Raw genomic sequence first — 19,900 nt, forward strand, 5'->3', positions numbered from 1 at the left:
GCCTCCTTGTAATAGCTAATTCTGCCCTGGGAAAAAAAAATTATGGCCATCCAATTATATATGCCTCTCAACATCCTGTACATCTCGAACAAGTTACCTCTCATCCTTCTTCCTTCCAATGAGAAAAGCCCTGGCTCCCTCAAACATTTTTCATACGACCTGCCCTCCAGTCCAGCCAGCAGCCTGGTAAATTTCCTCTGCACCCTTTATAAAGTTTGCACATCCTTCCTAAAATAGGGTGACTACAATTGAAGAAAATGTTCCAAGTGCGGTCTAACCAGGGCTCTATTGAGCTGCAACAAACCTTCGCGGCCCTTAAAGTCAATCCCCCTGCTAATGAAAGCTAACACACCATTCGCCTTCTTAACAATCCGATCAATTTGGGCAGCAACTTTGAGGGATCAATGGACATGGACCCCAAAATTCCCTCTGTTCCTCCATACTGCCTATAAACCTGTGTTCTACATTTATATTTAAGCTTAAAAAGGAAACACTTCACACTTTACCAATTTGAACTCCATCGGCTACTCCTCAGCCCAGCTCTTCTTTATGTCAATGTCCCATTGCAGCCTACAACAGCCCTCCGTATGCATCACTCCGCAAACCTTTGTGTTGTCCACAAACTTACTAACCCACCCAGCCACTTCAACATCCAAGTCATTTATAAAAATCACAAAGAGCAGAGGTCTCAGAACTAATCCCCGCGGGACACCACTGGTCCCTTGTATTGATCTCGCTCCCCTAATTCTCCTGATATTCATTACCCTCTGTTTGAAGAAAACATTCTCTGCTTCGACACCATGACTTATTAATATGAACAAAAGAGGAAACACTGGGACTCAGGTATTAAGGACTGGACCTGATCATAAGACGGAATTTGCCTGAGAATGACATCAAGGAGCCTGAGCAAAATCGCACTTAGTGAGAATTGATTGTGAACGCTCCACTTTTTGGAGTCATTCACAGCACAAGGGAAGATGTGGGCGGCACGGTGGCACACAGGCTAGCACTGCTGCCTCACAGCGCCTGAGACCCGCGTTCAATTCCCGACTCAAGCGACTGACTGTGTGGAGTTTGCACGTTCTCCCCGTGTCTGCGTGGGTTTCCTCCAGGTGCTCCGGTTTCCTCCCACAGTCCAAAGATGTGCGGGTCAGGTGAATTGGCAATGCTAAATTGCCCGTAGTGTTAGGTAAGGGGTAAATGTAGGGTATGGGTGGGTTGCGCTTCAGCGGGTCGGTGTGGACTTGTTGTCCGAAGGGCCTGTTTCCACACTGTAAGTAATCTAATATAATGTTTACCATCAGTGGACGTCACTCATCTCAGCCATGGGATGCAACTATAGAGATCCTCAGGGTAGCTCCCTCAGCTCAGACAGCCCCAGTTAGTCATAAAATAATACCTACAGTGTGAAAGAAAGCCATTCAGCCCATTGAGTCCAAACTGAGCAGAAGTGGGGATATTTACTGATGTTTACATAACATTCAGAACCCGTTGTCCCTCTTCAGCTCTTGAAGCAGTCAGTGTCCAAATGCTACAAGATCCGGACAACACTCAATATCGTGCTGTTAAAGTCTTGGTAACATTTATGTAACAACACTGTACATTTCCACAGTAAATGGTGAAGCTCATTCAGCTCCTCAATCTGGGTTCACAAAAATGTGGGGAAGTCATTCGCCCATCAAACTATTACAAGATGTATGATAGTTTGCTCAGTCCCTCCTGCCTATTACAGAGGGAGAGAATGATTCTGCTCACACCCTTGCATCATTTACACGGGATCAGAAAGAGATTATTTCACACCTAGAGTCACTTACAAAGGAACAGGAAAAGGTCGTTCAGCTTCTCAAGTCACTAATACAGGAACAGGAAGGTGTCAGAGATGCTCCAACAGCACAAACAAATGTAAGGACTGCACAGATAGACTGCTCTGACCTGGTCCACATGGTTTAATTACTCATAGTACATATGTGCTACTTTAACATGGATTTCTGGCAGTAGGAATGAAACCAAGTTTTTTAAACATTCTCCAAGGTGTCTTCCATCGTCAAGAAAGCAAACTCATGGCATCCATGGAGGTCAGTCGCTGATGAGGAATGGTTAACTGTTTCAGAATGAAGTTATTGTGGATGCTGACAGGATTGTGTACAAAGTGACATTCAATGTAGTGTCACACAGTAACTACGCACTAAAATATTCGGAATCCATTCTGAGCATGTACCTCTCTGAGAAACAACGTGGGGGCTCTACACAAGCACTTAAACTATCGGGAATCAAACATCTAAACAAAAGTATGAAGCTTTCACCCTATTCAGCTGTTTGGGACATCATGAGTAACCACCCATAACCATCAAGTTTCTACTTCGTTATTCTCTCACAGTGCTACAGATTAAACACATAGTTCCTGCACTCTCTGCTAAACCATGCCAGGGTTTAGTCTGGTGAAAGTCCTTTGCACGCTCTCGGTGACAAATTGATCAATATTAATAAAACAGACCAAATATGTACACAATGCACCACATACTTTCTCAAAAAACACGAGCATGTCCTACCTCTGATACTTCAATCATTTTGTATGAAGAGCTACATATAATTTACTTCCTGCCCTGTAAGAATTCGGTTAGTGACTTATGATCAAGGACATCCAGGTCCTTTTCAACAAAGACACTTTCCAAACTCTCACAATTAAAAAAAAGTACATAAGTGAATTATGATATTTGGTGTTCATTTTTATACCTTTCAACAGCTATTGCTCAAAAACTGATCCTGGTGATACCCAACAAGCTCTCAGTCCAGAGAAAAACACTGCTCTTCTCGTATCTCCATTATCCAATTTTCCATCCATGTGGTGTATATTCCATCTCTACCTACCCATGGACACTAACATTCCCCATTCACCTGTATTCAACCATGTCAAACATCTTCTGAAAATCAAAAACTCCACTCTCACTGGTTCTCAATTGTCGATGTCACAACAGACAATCTGCACAAACTCCAGCAGGTTTATCAAAGATCATTTCCCTTTCCTCAATCTAGGAATCTACCAAATAAGATCATTATTTCCCAAGCATCTGGGTGTCACAATCCTTATAAAATTTTCCAAAGTTTTACTCAAAGCTGACATCAAGCTAATTAGTTTTCTTTTTGCCCTCTCCGGCCTGTTTTAAATGTTAAGGTTTACAATAGCTGCTTTCCAGTTTGCAGTATCTTTTCCAGAATCTAACCAGCTTTGAAGAATAATTCGTAATTCTTTCACTAGCTCAGTTGTCACCTGCTCAATACTCTGGGTTGAAGATCATCACCTGCAACAACATCCCAAACTTCAATTCGATTAGATTTTCAAAAGCATACTCTTCATTAATTCTAATTTCCTGCAGTTTCTAATTTTTACCAGTCACGCTGTTTCCTAGTATTTCTGGAAGTTAGTTTCTGTACATTCCGCTGTTGAGATTGAGCCATTGAATTCCTCTCAGCAAGCATGTGGCTTCTGTCATCTCGTGGTACATCGGAGGATTGTCCTTCAGTAATGCTTGGTGTATAACCTACTCTGTCTGGAAAGTTCCAGAATCAATCCAGTTTTCTTCATCGTGAGTGTCAGCACAGTCCTGTCCCTTGTCTGAGACCACCGGTTACACTGACAGAGGGGGCACAGCTCAGTGAGCGCATCATTTTTGAAACAAGCTGGATTCAAACTTTACCACTGAATGGATCCAGTGTAGAAAAATGTTCCTGGAAATCCCAGGGAGAATAGTGCAGTGCCCTGCTCTGGTCTGCTGACAGAGCTTGCCTTCTGTCGAGTCTAAACTCCATTTGTTTCCCATGGACCCAGACACTCTGTAAATGCAATGTCCAGAGTGGTGTCACCAGACCCTCCTGTCTCCTGAATGAACCCAGCAGCTGACAATACAAACTCGGGGAAAGCATCCTCGGAGCCTCACCTGATTTTCTAATGACAGCAGCAAGTCAATTTTCCCCCATCCATGGTACACCCATTCAATGTTGAAAATGCCTCCGTCTCCTCAGTTTCTCTTCCTGGCTGAGAAAGCTGTTACATCTTCACGCAGTCGCACATTAACAGTTCCTCTTTCCAAAGAAGCCGTTGACACTCTAACATTACGTTTCTCTACATCTCAGTAACTATACGTATTGGCCGATGGAGCTGATCACCACACTGAGAGAAGAGAGTAGAGTTAGAGGGAACATGACTCACATTAAGCAGGGACATTCCAAAATATATATAATATGCAGGAATATGCGAAAAGGGGAAATGCTAGAATAACTTTCCATTCTATTCTTCTTCCAGTCCATCATCAGCAATCCTTATTCTTGCTTTTCCTTTCATTCTCTCTCTCTCTCTCTCTGTCTCTCTCTCTCTCTCTCTCTCTTACTGGACATTTCCCCATCCATTCAGCACAAACCTCCCGCTCACCCTTCCAACTATCTCTGATATAATATTATTATTTACCAGTTGCATTCAGTTTTGACAGGATCAGTGAAGTCAAAACTTTATCTGTGTTTCTCCCGAAAGACTGCCATACCTGCTGAGATTCTTCAAAATTCTTTCAGACGCTGGAGAATTTTATTTCAGATTTCCAGCATTCATAGTTCCTTGGTTTATTCACCTTTAATGTTGTTGTTTCCGGGGATGCCAGCGTCACTGGCAAGGGCAGCATTTGTTGTCCATCCTAAGTGCCCTTGAACACGCGGCCATTTGTCAAGGCAATATGGAGGGAAGCTAATTGTAATGGGCCTGAAGTGACATTTAGTGTAGACGGTGCAAAAATGTTAGGTTTCTTTACCAAAAGTTATCAGTAAAATAAGAAAAGAAATCCAGTTGGTTTATGGTTGCCATGATTGAAATTAGGTTTCATTCCAATTTTTGTCATTCGAATTTAAGTTTAGTCATCGGCTATGTTAGGATTTCAAACAATGCTTTTACAGTCATAACCTGTGCCTCTGAATGACACAGTCAGTGACATTGTTACTCTGATGCAGAGTCCCTGTTGTGAAGTAACTGTGGAGACAAGAGTAAGTTTGTGATCAAAATATTTGTAACTGCAAGAGAGGTCAGATGAGAACGGGAGCCATATAACAAAGGGGTAGATGATGGCGAAGTAAGCAACAGAACTCAGCAGAGTTGGAGAGTGGGAATATCATGCAGGTGTGTGTCGGCAGGTTTGATGACAGAGAGAATATGGAGACATAAAACAGTTCATGGTAAAAAGGGGGACTCAAGGTCCGGAAAAGTCTTTTTCCTTTCAGATGTTTATGGGTAAGTAGTTTGGAAATGCATGAAATGGAAGTGGAGCTTGTGACTGAAGCTTATGCATTTGCTAAATATAATAAACCAGAATAGCAATAACATTCAGCATCATTTATAGAATTGACAGAGATAAGCTTACTAGGAGCACGAACAATAGCAAGGATGGGATAGTATCCATCTTGAATAATCATCAGTACGGCTCATATCCACAACTCTAACCACGCCCAATCCTGGGAAAGATAGTAAAATCCCTCGAGGATGAACTCCTGTACATTGTTTGAACTTTCCAGTCTAATGTTCTCAGATTCTGATCCATTGTTGGAACATTCTCACGTTCTCAGATTCTGATCTCTGTCTCTTTCTCTGTCGCTATTGATCCAAAACCTGTTGAGGTTGACTCTGCCCTGAATACTATGGCATAAAAAGCCGAAAGAAGCCCCTATTTGTGGAAGAGGCTAACCCTCTAGTATCACAATAAGTCCAGGGAGACTGATACTAATCATAGTCACTGAACAAACAGCTCCAGTTAACCTTTTTCATCACAACCCTGACCTACCACAATAATATTTGGTCTTCGGAGGATGTTGATATCGCTGACAATTGGGCTAATGGCACATCTCCAATTGTAACGTTAGAGGTGAGCAGCAAGGGATAATGCTTTCTCTTCACAATCTCAATGGGTTCCACAGTGTTTTGGCAGAATAGAAGTTGCTGGATTCCTGAGGCTGTCTCTGTCTGATCAGCAGGCCTGCTGCATCTTTTCGTTTTCTTTATTTATGTTTAACGTTGACTTTTGTCTGTCCAGTATGTAACAGTTTACGTGGGTTTAGGCATTTTTGAGAGACATCTACAGAGCCATAGACGATGTAGATACAGTCCCTTCCTTGTGTTCTTGCAGCCGCGGCTTGGTCCTGTGTAGTGATGGTCAAACTCTCACAGAACCAGGATTCTTAGTTTTACCTTTCGCCAGTTATTGCTGGAGTCTCAGCAGGGTTGGAAGGCTGTAAATCTCTCCCAGCTGCTTCACTTTCTTTCTGACATTTCTCTCGGAATTGTCGTTTGATGATCTTTCCTCCTGGATCGGAGAACTGCATGTTTCTTGAATTTGTTTTTTGACAAATGTGTGTTTATTGGAAATATATATTGGAGAAGTTCCTCCAAAGTAGTTAAATAACCCATTATTCTGCTAAATTTTCCAACAGAATTAAGTTATTCCAAGTTCCACTTCCGTTTGTTATATTCTGTCGACAGTGTTTGAACAAATGTTGTTGTGTTTAATGTCGAATATTTTGACAAAGTGAATTGTACCTGGAACACAGCAACTCATATTTACCAGCGGAATGGGCTAAGCTGGAAGAGTGACAGTTACGTCAGGACTTATATCGGATCCTCAATACACCTCACAGATCCAGCCCAGGCACATATAAGCCCAGATGAGATACCTGCTCAGCGTGAAGCACTGCGTAACCAGGCGAGTGTAATGCTCAGCAGAAGATCGAACTCTATTTAGAGCTCACCAGTCCCCTACTTATCTGTCCAACAGTGCACTGATCTATACACCTGGACTAGATAATCTGTTCAGCACAGGGCGTTGTGCAGAACAAACAGGGTCATTGTTCTATACACACGGGCTGGGTATCTGTGCAAATGAGGAGCTGTGTAGTGAATAGCAGTGAATCTATCTGTTAATCTTGAGCAGTTACCTTCCCAGCATATACAGCTGTGCACAGCAACCACTGAATTGTTGAGTAACACTATGTTAGATCGCTGCCCAGCGTGGGGAAACTTGCAGCCCATGCTGGAAGTGACAGGATGTGCAGCTCGCATCCAATTACAGCTCCATATTTCCATTGCGTCATAACAAGGGCTGCTGTGTGTGTGAATCTCAGTGCCAGAGAGAAGCCACGAATCAGTTGAACTACCACCAAATGGGAGGAGCTTGGTTAAAAGAGAGGGGGAGATTGAGAGAATATAAGAGAAGAATCTGAGGCTAGATTTAAAAATTGTGAAATGAAAACATTTCGGTAGCATTTTGCAATATGGGCCTCTGTTTCCAGGAATGATGGGTGAACAGGATATTGGTGACAGCTGGGATGTTGGAGAGCATTGAATGAGCATTTGTTCTGCAGCTTTGTAACTGGGAGCAGGGTCAGCAGTCTTCGACTCATTGGACTGAATCTGATAATAATTTGTCTCAGTGTCATTTTCATTGAACGTGACAGGGAGATTGTCTTTCCGAGTTCGAGCTAGTTTCCTGATGCAATCTTATCGATCTCACCTCATTAACTACCCACCCAACCCCATGGTGCCCCTCTCATTCAATGTCAGCCCAATTCTCAAACCCATCATGGCTAGAGGTACTCACTATCGCCTGGATGTCCCTGGATATTCTGTGATCGATTGCACTGGTGCCATCTTTAAAAGGCCAATGGGCACACAGTTGCGCTTTCTCAGTTTGGACAGTTTACCCCGAGCATGGCAGATAAGGGGCAATTACATCACGGTTTGTCGATACGAGCATGGAGGTCCTGGTGGATCAGCTAGTACAGACGGGAACCATTCTCTTCCCGGAGGGGGCGGCACCACCAGACCCACCGAGCTCAGTGCAGTATCTACGGTCTGAAGAAATGTCCAGCAATACAGGATAAGCATCAATAACCTTCCCCACTCTGTCAGGATAGGTGTTACCTTATTCTCTTTGCTCCCTCACACTCACTGCATGTCTGTTACAGCGCCTTCCCCAGAATAAGGCTCCATCACTCTCACTACTGCATGCAGCACCTTCTCTCTCTCTCTCTCCCTCTCACCTACGCAACACCCCTACATTGTTATAAAATGTGATGGAGAGTTTCTAGAATTCTCTGGATGATGTAGTTTGTACAATGTCCCAGATAATTTTCAAATTAATACACAACTTCATCAAAATGTTCCTCCCCAATGTGTAATACATCAACGGAAGAAGCAGAGTTTTACTTTTTTAAAAAAAATCACTCAGGATAAAAGTGCGTCATGAGGCCATTAAGCCTGTCAAATATGCTCCACTATTCAGACAAAGGGAGCACCTAAACACTTGAAGACTCACTCTCTTCTTGAAAACAGGCGCCACATTGGAGGTTCTCAAGTTTTGCTGGAACACTCCAGCCATCCAGAAAATTATGGAATATTTCACACAGTGCCACCAGTCACTCTGAAACCACTTTTATTAAAACCAGTTTTGAATTGCTGACGACCTGTTTACCCTTTGTCTTATCTGTTGAGAAAAGCCTTGTTTGTTTTATTAGGGACAGTGCAAGATCTTCCATGTGACTACAATTTTGTTTATATTATTGTAATTCTTTGTGACTTCCCCGTGAGGAACGATTTAAAATAATGTTTTAAATTATCAGCCTGTTCCCTGAAACCAAATCCCCAGTCACACCCCTCAGGTATCCCACATATTCTTTCCTGCCTTTCTTCCAAGGGTCACACACACATCATGAACATTTCGTATTCGATATGGGAAAACTCGTGCGGTTAGGTTTTTTACATGTTTCTTGCCAGTTTTGCAATACTTTTCTTGGCATTTTACTTTATACAATCTGCTTCTGGTTCCAAAAACAAACTTCGCAAAGCTGGCGGATGTGAGAGCTCCCCAGTCTGAATTCTGTAGGTTGTGATTGATTAGTATCCTTCACAGCCTTTGTGCATCATGGGTGGTTCATCTTCACATCTTCACATCATCTTCTTTTTGATTAGAGTCAATCATTGATGAGCGTTATGAAATATCTGCTTAAATGTCTCCCCCACATATCTACTGACCTTCACGTGGTCTATTTTCACATTCCGTTTTAGACAATATATTAGACATAAATCTGCAATTGAAATGCTTGGCTCTTCCCAATCATTCAGGGGGAACTTCTGTATGTGGCTGAACACAGGATCAGCTGAGAGTGACTCCATTATCCCAGTCTCTCTGGTTCCGTCATTTCTGTTCGATGATGCCACATGCCAGTGGGAAGCTTCCCACATGTCATCCTTTTCTCTGAAACGAGAAATCCTCTCACTCCGGTGGACTGAAAATTCAACTGTGACTGTCTCATCTCCCTCACTTCTGCCCTCACTCTTTCCCCTTCTTCCCAGAAAAATGATGGATCTCCCCTTGTTCTCACTTCCTCCTGCACTAGAGTCCACATTCACAGAATCATCCTCCGTCACTTGCACCACATCCAGCGAGACAGCACCATCAAACACATCTTCCCCGCCCATCTACTGTCAGCATTTCACAGGGACCATTCCCTCTGTGACACCCTCCATCACCCCAAGCACAACCCCTCACCCCATGGCACCTTCCCATGCAATTACAGAAGCTGCAAAACTTGCCCATTCACCTCTTCCCTCCTCATGTCCAAGGCCCCAGTCACAACTTCCAGGTGACGCAGCATTTCACTTGTACACTTTCAATCCAGTCCCTGGCATTGCTGCCCACAATGCAGTCTCCTTTACATTAGTGAGCCAAATAGAAACTGCTTTGAGGAACACCTCCAGATAGTCTGTAGGAATGACCCTGTTCTTCTGATTGCTCCCCAGTTCGATAAACTAAATTGCTCTCAAGCTCATGAGAATTCTTTGAAGAGGTAACAAGCAGGTTAGATCAAGGAAAGCCAATGAGAGTTACCAATGTGGACTTCCGGAAGGCCTCTGATTAGGTACCGTGCAGGAGGCTGCAGAGTAAGTTAAGGGCCCATGGTGTTCACGGCCAGGTACTAACTTGGATGAGGTTGGCTGTCTGGCAGAAAGCAGAGAGTGGGGTAAAATGGTCCTGCTCAGAATGGCAGCGGGTGACGAGTATTGCTCCACAAGGATCAGTGGTGGAACCCCAACATTTCACTTTATAGGTAAATAATCTGGATGGCAGAACTGAGGGCACTTTGGCTACGCTTGCAGTTGATGAAAAGATAGGTGGAGGTGCAGGTAATATTGAGGACGCAGAAAGATTTTGACAGTTTAATAGAGTGGGAAAATGAGTGGTAGATGCAATATAACGTGGCAGAGTGTGAGGTCATGCATTTTGGTATGAAGAATACAGGTATGGAGTATTTGCTAAATGAGAACAGAATTGAGACATCTGAAGTGCGAAGGGACTTGGGATTCCATGTCCAGGATTCGCCAAAGATAAACTTGCAGTTTGAGTCAGTAGGTAAGAAGGCTAATACGAATTTGTCATTCATCCCGAGAGGTCTAGGATATAGATATGGGGATTCGGAGGCTTTCTAAGCTTCTGGTCAGACCACATTTCCAGTATTTCGTGCGTAATTCCTCAGGAAGAATGCAATGGTCTTGGTGTGTGTCTACAGGAAGTTCACGAGAATACTCCCAGAAATGAAAAGCTTAACACATGAGGAACGTTTGAGGGCTCTGTGTTTATACTTGATGGAGATTAGAAGGATGGCGGGATAGAACATAGAAAACAGAACAGTACAGAACAGAACAGGCCCTCAGCCCACGGTGTTGTGCCGACCATTGATCCTCATGTGTGCACCCTCAAATTTCTGTGGCCATATGCATGTCCAGCAGTCTCTTAAATGTCCCCAATCACCTCGCTTCCACAACTGCTGCTGGCAACACATTCCATGCTCTAACAACTCTCTGGGTAAAGAACCCTCCTCTGACATCCCCTCTATACTTTCCTTCAACCAACTTAAAACTATGACCCCTCGTGTTAACAATTTCTGCCCTGGGAAAAAAAAAGTTTCTGGCTATCAACTCTATCTATGCCTCTCATTATCTTGTACATCTCAATTAGTTCTCCTTTCTTCCTTCTTTTTTCCAATGAAAAATGTTCGAGCTCAGTCAACCTCTCTTCGTAAGATAAGCCCCCCATTCCAGGTAGCATCCTGGAAAACCTCCTGTGAACCCTCTCCAAAGCATCCACATCTTTCCTATAATAGGGCGACCAGAACTGGACACAATATTCCAAGTGCGGTCTTACCAAAGTTTTATGGAGCTGCAACAAGATCTCATGACTCTTAAATACAATCCCCTGTTAATGAAAGCCAAAACACCACATGCTTTCTTAACAACCCTGTCCACCTGGGTTGCAATTTTAAGGGATGTATATACCTGCACACCAAGATACCTCTGTCCATCCACACTACCAAGAATCCTGTCTTTAATCCTGTATTCAACGTTCAGGTTCAACCTTCCAAAATGCATCACTTCGCATTTATCCAGTTTGAACTCCATCTGCCACCTCTCAGCCCATTTCTGCATCCTGACAATGTCACGCTGCAGCCTACAACAGTCGTCTATACTGTCAACGACACCTCCAATCTTTGTGTCTTCTGCGAACTTGCTAACCCATCCTTCAATCTCCTTATCCAAGTCATTAATAAAAATTACAAACAGTAGAGGCCCAAGAACAGAGCCCTGTAGAACACCACTCACCACTGACTTCCAGGCAGAATATTTTCCTTTCACTACCACTCGCTGTCCTCTGTCGACCAGCCAATTCTGTTTCCAGACAGCTAAATTTCCCTCTATGCCATTCCTCATGACCTTCTGAATGAGCCTATCATGAGGAACCTTATCAAATGCCTAACTGAAGTTCACATACATCACATCCATCGCTTGACTCTCATCAACGTGTCTAGTCACATCCTCAAAGTACTCAATATGCTGTGTGAGGCATGACCCGCCCCTCACAAAGCTAAACACGCCATGCTCTTCCAGATGGTCATAAATCCTATCCGTCAGAATCATTTCTAAGATCTTGCAGACGACAAACGTGAGACTAACTGGTCTGTAATTGCCGGGGATTTCCTTATTTCCTTGCTTGAAGAAAGCATCTGATTGAAACTCACAGAATACCGAATTGCCTGGACACAGAGGACTTTGGGCGAACGTTTGCAGCAGCAGGAGAGCCAAGGACCTGAAGGCATAGTCTTAGAGCAAAGAGAAGACCCTTTCAACCAGAGATAAGATGAACTTCTTTAACCAGATAGTTTTGAAACTGTGGAATTTCTTACCACAGAAGGCTGTGGAAACCAGATCATTTAGTATATTTAAAACAGAGACAAATATGTTCTTGATTGCCAAAGGGATCGATGGTTACTGAGAGAAAGCAGGGAAAGGAGTTTCAAAATCGATCAGTCATGATCGAATGTTGGAGCAGACTCGATGACCTAATGTCTGCTCCAAAAGTCTTGCGGGATAAGCTTTTCCACTCCTGGGTGATGCAGTTGTTCAATGGGTAGCACTACTGCCTCACAGCATCAGGACTGTAGGTTCAATTACAGCCTCGGATGAGTACCTGTGTGGAGTTTGTACGTTATCTGTATGCATTTCTTCTGACACTTCAAAGATGTGCATGTTAGGTGAACTGGCCATGCTAAATTGCATTTGATTAATATTCAACCACAATCTGTAACTTTTTCGCCCGGATAATCCCTCAGTCTCCCATTACCATGAAGCCAATCTTTGGTTCAGTGACAAGTATGGGTGACATGCCAGGGTCAGCACCATGTGTACTTAAACCTGATGACAACTCATTAAAGCTACTGAACTTACTGCTTACATTAACACACAACAGAACTACCATCTGATAGAGAGGGCGCAATGATCTAGTCTATTGAAACCAACTCAGAGAATTGCTGCTGACCTGCCTACCCTTACACTAATCTGTTTGTTAGAAACGTTGTTCCTTTTTTAGAGATTGTTCGAGAACTTCCCTCCTATTAACATTTTGTTTATATCATTGAAATACTTACAGTTCCTTCCTCTGTGAGGAATGATGTCACACACGGGTATAAATTATCTGTCTGCTCACTTTAGCCAGTTCCCCAGTCGCACCCTCCAAATGTCCTCAATATACTTTCCTCACTTCATTTCTACCTAAGGTCACACTCTCATATTGAAAGTTGTTTTTTACAAACACGGAAAAGTTTGTGATGCTTGTTTTTGTAATTCCTACCAATTTGTTTACTTTTTTTTCTTCGCATTTCCTTACTTTTTAAATTCATGGTCATATAGCGCACAAACAGACCCTTTGGTCCAACTTCTCCATGCTGACCAGGTTTTCCAAACTAAACTAGCCCCATCTGCTTGCATTTCCTCAATATGCCTATAAACTTTTCCCATTCATACGTTTGTCCTAATGTCTTTGAAATGTTGAAGCTGTACTTGCTTCTACCACTCTTCCTCTGCAGCTCATTCCATACACACGTCACCCTCTATGTGAAAACGCTGCCCCTTCGTCCCTTTCAAAGTTCCTCCCTTCCACCTTAAAGCTATGTCCTCTATGTTTTAACTCTTCTATCCTGTGGAAAAGACCGTGGTTATTCACCCTTATCCATGCCTCTCATGAATTTATAAGCGTCTATAATGTCACCCCTCAAACTTCTACACTCCATCTGATACTAGCTTCAAGAACAAGCATTTTAAGATAAGAACTGTAAATTTTAAACAGCATTCAAAATGACAGGTAAACAACACTCAGCCCAAACGTCATACTGTGATTTGTTTTTCTCCATATTTCAACATTAAGGCAGCATACAACTTTTAATAGTGCCAGTAAGAAGTCAAACACCTGAATTCCTTTGTCGAAAGGGGCTGATGATTTCTACAGTGAAAACGTATCTCTAGCCAGATCCATGTAAGAAAGGGAATTCCAATACCACACTGCAAGAGCGCGATTGCTTTTAACAGAGTGAGATGAAGGCGGAGTATACTTTTGGAAATTTGCAGCAAAGTGTGAATTCAGGGCAAAGGGGGAGGGGTGCTTTCAATAACGTTTCCAAGAAAGTTTCTTCCAAGAAGGAAACTTTCCGGAATGAGGTGTGAGTGGGAGGTGTAAAACAGGAAAAATGGAGAGGCTGAGCCACACTGAGACCAGAGGCAAAGTGGCAGTACAAAACGCAGCTTGATGCCTGTGCAGGGAAGGTAGACTCGATCAAAGAGCTTCAGGTTCAGTGGGGAGGGACCATAATGTGAGAGAATGTGCTCTGTAATTGGAGACGGAGAACCTGGAATCAGGAAGGTTTTGATGAGCAGGGAAGAGGATGGAGCAGCAATGGCAGGGGTTTCTGGGATAATTCAGGAAGCACAGCATCTGCTTCTGGTTCCTGAAATAAACATCCTATATCTGTCCCTACACTAATACTCACCAAATTGTGATTGAATAGTATCCTTGGCAGCTTTTGGCAACAATGGGTGATCCATATTCTTATCAAGTCCTTCTTTTTGAACAGAAACAATAATTTCTGAGCATTATGGGATATCTGCTTGAATGTCTGCCCATGTACACCCACTGACCTTCCTCTCGGTCTACTTCCACATCCCACTTCAGACCAGATGTGAGACAGAACCACAATTTAGACGTCTGGTTATTTTCAGGGGGTCCTTCTGCAAGTGGTTGAACACATGATCAGCGGAGACTGACTCATTCTCCCAGTTTCTCCAACTCTGTTGTTTCTGTTTGATGATGCCACATTCCAATAAGCTGCGCCAGGCGTGAGCTGTTTTTCCTTCAAACCAGAAATTCCCTAAATACAGTGATAGGGCCTTCTTCTGTGACTGTCCCATTTCCCGCGCTGCCGCCCTCACTCCTCTCCCCCCCCCATTCCTTCGTGCACTTTCAATTCAGTCTCCTGTCATTTCTGTTCACAATGCAATCTCCTTTACACTGGGGAGACCAAGTAGAGACTGCTTTGAGGAACACTCCCATTCTGTCTGGAGGAATAACCCTGACCTTCTCATTGTTTCCCATTTCAATAACCTACCTTGCTCTCATGCTGACATTTTGGTCCTGGGCTGCTGCAATGTTCCAGTGAAGCACAACCGAAGCTCGAGTAACACCTCACTTTACATTTTGGTACGTTAGAAACCGTAGGTGTCAATATTTGATCCCGTAACTTCACAGACTAAACCCCATTATGGCCTTTCTCCATTTTTCATTCATTCTCCCTTCTGGTTTCCCCATGACCTTGTATGGTTGTGTCGTATTTATCTTGCACACAATAGAGGGAAACCGTTTCCCCCATTCACATATTAATTGAAATCCGTTTTACATCATCTTCTCGGAAAAGCCCGTTTATCTTTTGCCCCGCACTCTATTCCCCGTCACCCACCCCCACCTCTGGCAAGGGATTCAAGAGTCCATTTTACAATCCTTTTCAGTTCTGAAGAAGTATCACACTGGATTTGTAACGCTAACTCTGTTTCTCTGTCTCTGCAGATGCTGCCACACCTGCTGAGTTTCTCTAGAAATGAATAGGCACAGAACAAATTTTCAATTAAACAAATAATGATGGATACTGTAAATAAAAACACATTTCTGGAGAAACTGGGATCTTTGTAGAAGGGTCAGTGGACCCGAAGGATTAACTCTGCTTTCACTGCACAAGATGCTGCTGGACCTAGAGTCATAGAGATATACAGCATGGAAACAGACCCTTCGGTCTAGAGTTTCAAAGCTACCCAAACGCCCTGTCCAACACGGAGCGCCATACACCAGGAAGTGAACGATAACACAAGGTGAACCCATTCATTGGTTCTGGAACTACAAAACTCTGACGTCAATGACTCTACAGAGCTCTTAGTCATGGTCAGGGAGAGAAACAATGGGAAACACATTCACATCAAACAAAGTTGATGACATTACGGGAATGGAAAAGATTCAGATGAATATGATAAAGAGTTTGAATATTGTAACAAATTGGAGACGTGACACCGGGGAAGACCTAACTGAATGAGAATATGGAAATGGAAGTATTGCCGCATCAGAAACCAGGTTAGGTCACTGAGTACAGGGCTGATGGGTGATTGGGTGTGAATTGGGGGTCAGTCACTAGAATTGAATTGCAGATATTTCAGCTCAAACTGGGCATTTTTGTGATGATGTAGATCAAAGCAGCAGGAGCAGAAGCAGAATCGTGTTCAATCACCATCTGTAACATTTTCCCCCGGGATAATCCCTCAGTCTATCTTTGCCATCATCCGATCTATGGTTCAGTGACAAGTGAACGTGCCAGAGTTAGAACCATGTGCACCTCAACCTGACTACAACCCATTAACGCTAATGCACTTGAATGGTTGCATTCCAAACAGCAGAACGAAAACCTGACAGAGAGGGTGAAATGATCGCCAGACCAACAGATGAGATCTAAAATCTGCCGTGCTGCCATATCCAATTATAAAGGTCAATGCACTCTTAAACAACTCAGTGGAGGAGAGGACTCCACAATATCACAATCCGAAATAATGGAACAGCCTTGTACCTCAGTGTATAAGATAAGTGTGTAATATCTTCACCATCCTCAGCCAGAAATATTGATTCGATGATCCACGTCACCCTCCCCATCATGCCCACAGAATCACAGATGCCACCCTTCACCCAATTTGATTGGCTGCAAGTAACATGAAGAAACAGCTGAACACAGTAGATACGATTGAGGCAATGGGCCCTGACACCATTCCTGCAATAGGACTGAAGACTTGTGCTGCACAACAAGCCGTGTCCCTGGGGAAGCTGTTTCATTCCAGCTCCAACTCTGACATCTCCCTGGCAAAGTGGAAGATTACTCAGCTATGTCCCGTCCCCTAAGAGGGGAATAATTACAAACTGGCCATTTACCATGCGCTCAGTCCCATCGCTCTAGTGAATTTGGTTGGAGTTCTTTTTGATAGAGCAATCAAGCAGCACAGAAATAACCAGCTCAGAGTGGTTTTTGATAGGTCCCCATGTGGAGATGATGCTGTTGTGGAAATGTCACTGGATTACTAATCCAGACCAAGTTAATGATCTGGCAGCTGGTGGAAGTTAAAAGCAATTAATAAAATGTTGAGATCTAAAATCTGGCGGCAGTAACAGTGACCCTGAAGCCAATGTCAATTGTAAACACCAATTGCCTTCCCCTAAGTACTTTCAGGAAGTGAGTCTCCCGTGCTTTCCTGGTCTGGTCTAAAAGTTACTCCAGACACACAGACATGTGATAAACTCTTCAATGGTCTCTGAATCGTCCAAGCAAGACGCTAAATTGTATCAAACTGTTCCAAGGTCTTAACGGATAAAACCAGACAGGACATCAGCCCTCGGTATAAGAATAGGGAATGGAAAACATAGTCTTGTTGACCCTGCAAATGTCTCCTTCCTAACATCTGAGAGTTTGTGACAGCAGTTAAAAAGCTTTCCCACAGACTGCACAGAAGCATCCGGAAAGGAGTAGGTCATTCAACACATTCAGCCTTTCCCATTCTAGTTAATGGAGAAAACCTCCTCAATGCAGTTTTCCACATACAGTGTTCGTATCCCTTAGTATGTTTAAACATAGGGATAAATAAAATTTTTTTTAAAACCTGCTGTAATCCCTTCGATCCATCAATTTTGCTCCTTCATTCTAAATACAGGCAGTTCTCCGATAATGTGTGTTTATCAAACCCAACTTCAATACAACACGATTCGTGAATTGTGCAACTTGCCTTATAAAGCGAGTTCACGATCACTGAAACACGATTCCTTCCCTGGCACCAGCTGAACAGAAAATCCCAGCCTCAGGATCCTCTGGCTGCAAAATGCACCCTCAGCGTGTTCAGCTAAAACATGAATGTAATCAGCTCTGCAGGCCTTGAACCTGAGCCTGAAACTGGGAATTGCAGTCAACATTTAGAAGGAACTTTATTTTAAACTGGGGGAGAAGCTTGATGCAAACTGGAATTCCGGGTCTGCATCATGTGGTCATTCAGCTTGCGCACTTCCTGGTGAAGAGTTTGGTGAAAGGCTCAAGGCTGTAGTCAGCTGTTGTTGTGTGAAAGCGTTACATTTACTGCAATATATCATTTGAAGATTTACGTGCACTGTGCTATCGTTTGTGTTAGGCTGACCTATTTTTGTTTTGATTTTTCCTGATAATATTGGGGCTTCGCCCATTATCCTCTTTTCCCCCGATAGGTCCCATGATATATATTGCACCGTTTTCTATAATACTTTGTTCCACAGGAACACAGCTCCCGCATTATTGGAGAACCAATAATTGAAATGATCGCTGATTCCCGCCTCAGGCAACTGTCTGTGTGGAGTTGGCACATACTCCACGTGTCTGCGTGGGTTTCAGCTGTGTACTCCAGTTTCCTATCACAGTCCAAAGACGTGCAGGTTAGGTGAATTGGCCATGCTAAATTGCCCATAGCGTTAGGTGAAGGGGTAAACGTAGGGGAATGGGTCTGGGTGGGTTGTTCTTCGAAGGGTGGGTGTGGACTTGTTGGGTCGAAGGGCCTGTTTCCATACTGTAAGTAATCTAATCTAATAGAACATAGAACATAGAGCAATACAGCACAGAACAGGCCCTTCAACCCATTTGTTGTGCGGAACATTTGTCCTAGCTTAAGCACCTATCCATGTACCTATCCAATTGCCGCTTAAAGGTCACCAATGATTCTGACTCTGCTACTCCCACAGGCAGCGCATTCCATGCCCCCACCACTCTCTGGGTAAATAACTTACCCCTGCCATCCCCCCTATACCTTCCACCCTTTACCTTAAATTTATGTCCCCTTGTAACACTCTGTTGTACCGGGGGAAAAAGTCTCTTACTGTCTACTCTATCTATTCCCCTGATCTTCTTATAAACCTCTATCAAGTCACCCCTCATCCTTCGCCGTTGCAATGAGAAAAGGCCTAGCACTCTCAGCCTATCCTCGTACGACCTATTCTCCATTCCAGACAACATCCTGGTAAATCTCCTCTGCACCCTCACCAAAGCTTCCACATCTTTCCTCAAGTGAGGCGACCAGAACTGCACACAGTACTTCAAATGTGCCCTTATCAAGGTCCGGTACAGCTGCAACATCACCTCACAACTCTTGAATGCAATCCCTCTGCTAATGAACGCTAATACACCATAGGCCTTCTTGCAAGCTCTATCCACCTGAGTGGCAACTTTCAAAGAGCTGTGAACATAGACCCCAAGTTACCTCTGCTCCTCCACCTTACTAAGAACCCAACCATTAACCCTGTATTCTGCACTCTTATTTGTCCTTCCAAAATGGACAACCTCACACTTGACAGGGTTGAATTCAATCTGCCACTCCTCAGCCCAGCTCTGCATCATATCTAAGTCCCTTTGCAGTCGACCACAGCCCTCCTCACTATCCAAAACTCCACCAATCTTCGTATCGTCTGCAAATTTACTGACCCACCCTTCGACTCCCTCTTCCAAGTCATTAACAAAAATTACAGACAGCAGAGGAACCAGAACTGATCCGTGCGGAACTCCACTTGTAACTGGTCTCAGGCTGAATATTTACTATCTACCACCACTCTCTGACTTCGTCCGGTTAGCCAGTTCTCTATCCAACTGGCCAAATTTCCCACTATCCAATGTCTCCTGACTTTCTGCATATGCCTACCATGGGGAACCTTATCAAATGCCTTACTAAAATCCATGTACACTACATCCACTGCTCTACCCTCATCCACATGCTTGGTCACGTCCTCAAAGAATTCAATAAGACTTGTAAGGCAAGCCCTACCCATCAGAAATACATGCTGGCTGTCCCTAAACAATCCTCAAATCCTCTATCAATCTCAAACCCTTGACTTGAAAGGTGTGCTCCCTTGTTCTTGGCCCTCTGACTAAAAGGAACAGCTGTTGTATACACTCTGTCCAT

Source organism: Hemiscyllium ocellatum, chromosome 13 (assembly GCF_020745735.1).
Source record: "Hemiscyllium ocellatum isolate sHemOce1 chromosome 13, sHemOce1.pat.X.cur, whole genome shotgun sequence".
NCBI lineage: Eukaryota > Metazoa > Chordata > Chondrichthyes > Orectolobiformes > Hemiscylliidae > Hemiscyllium > Hemiscyllium ocellatum.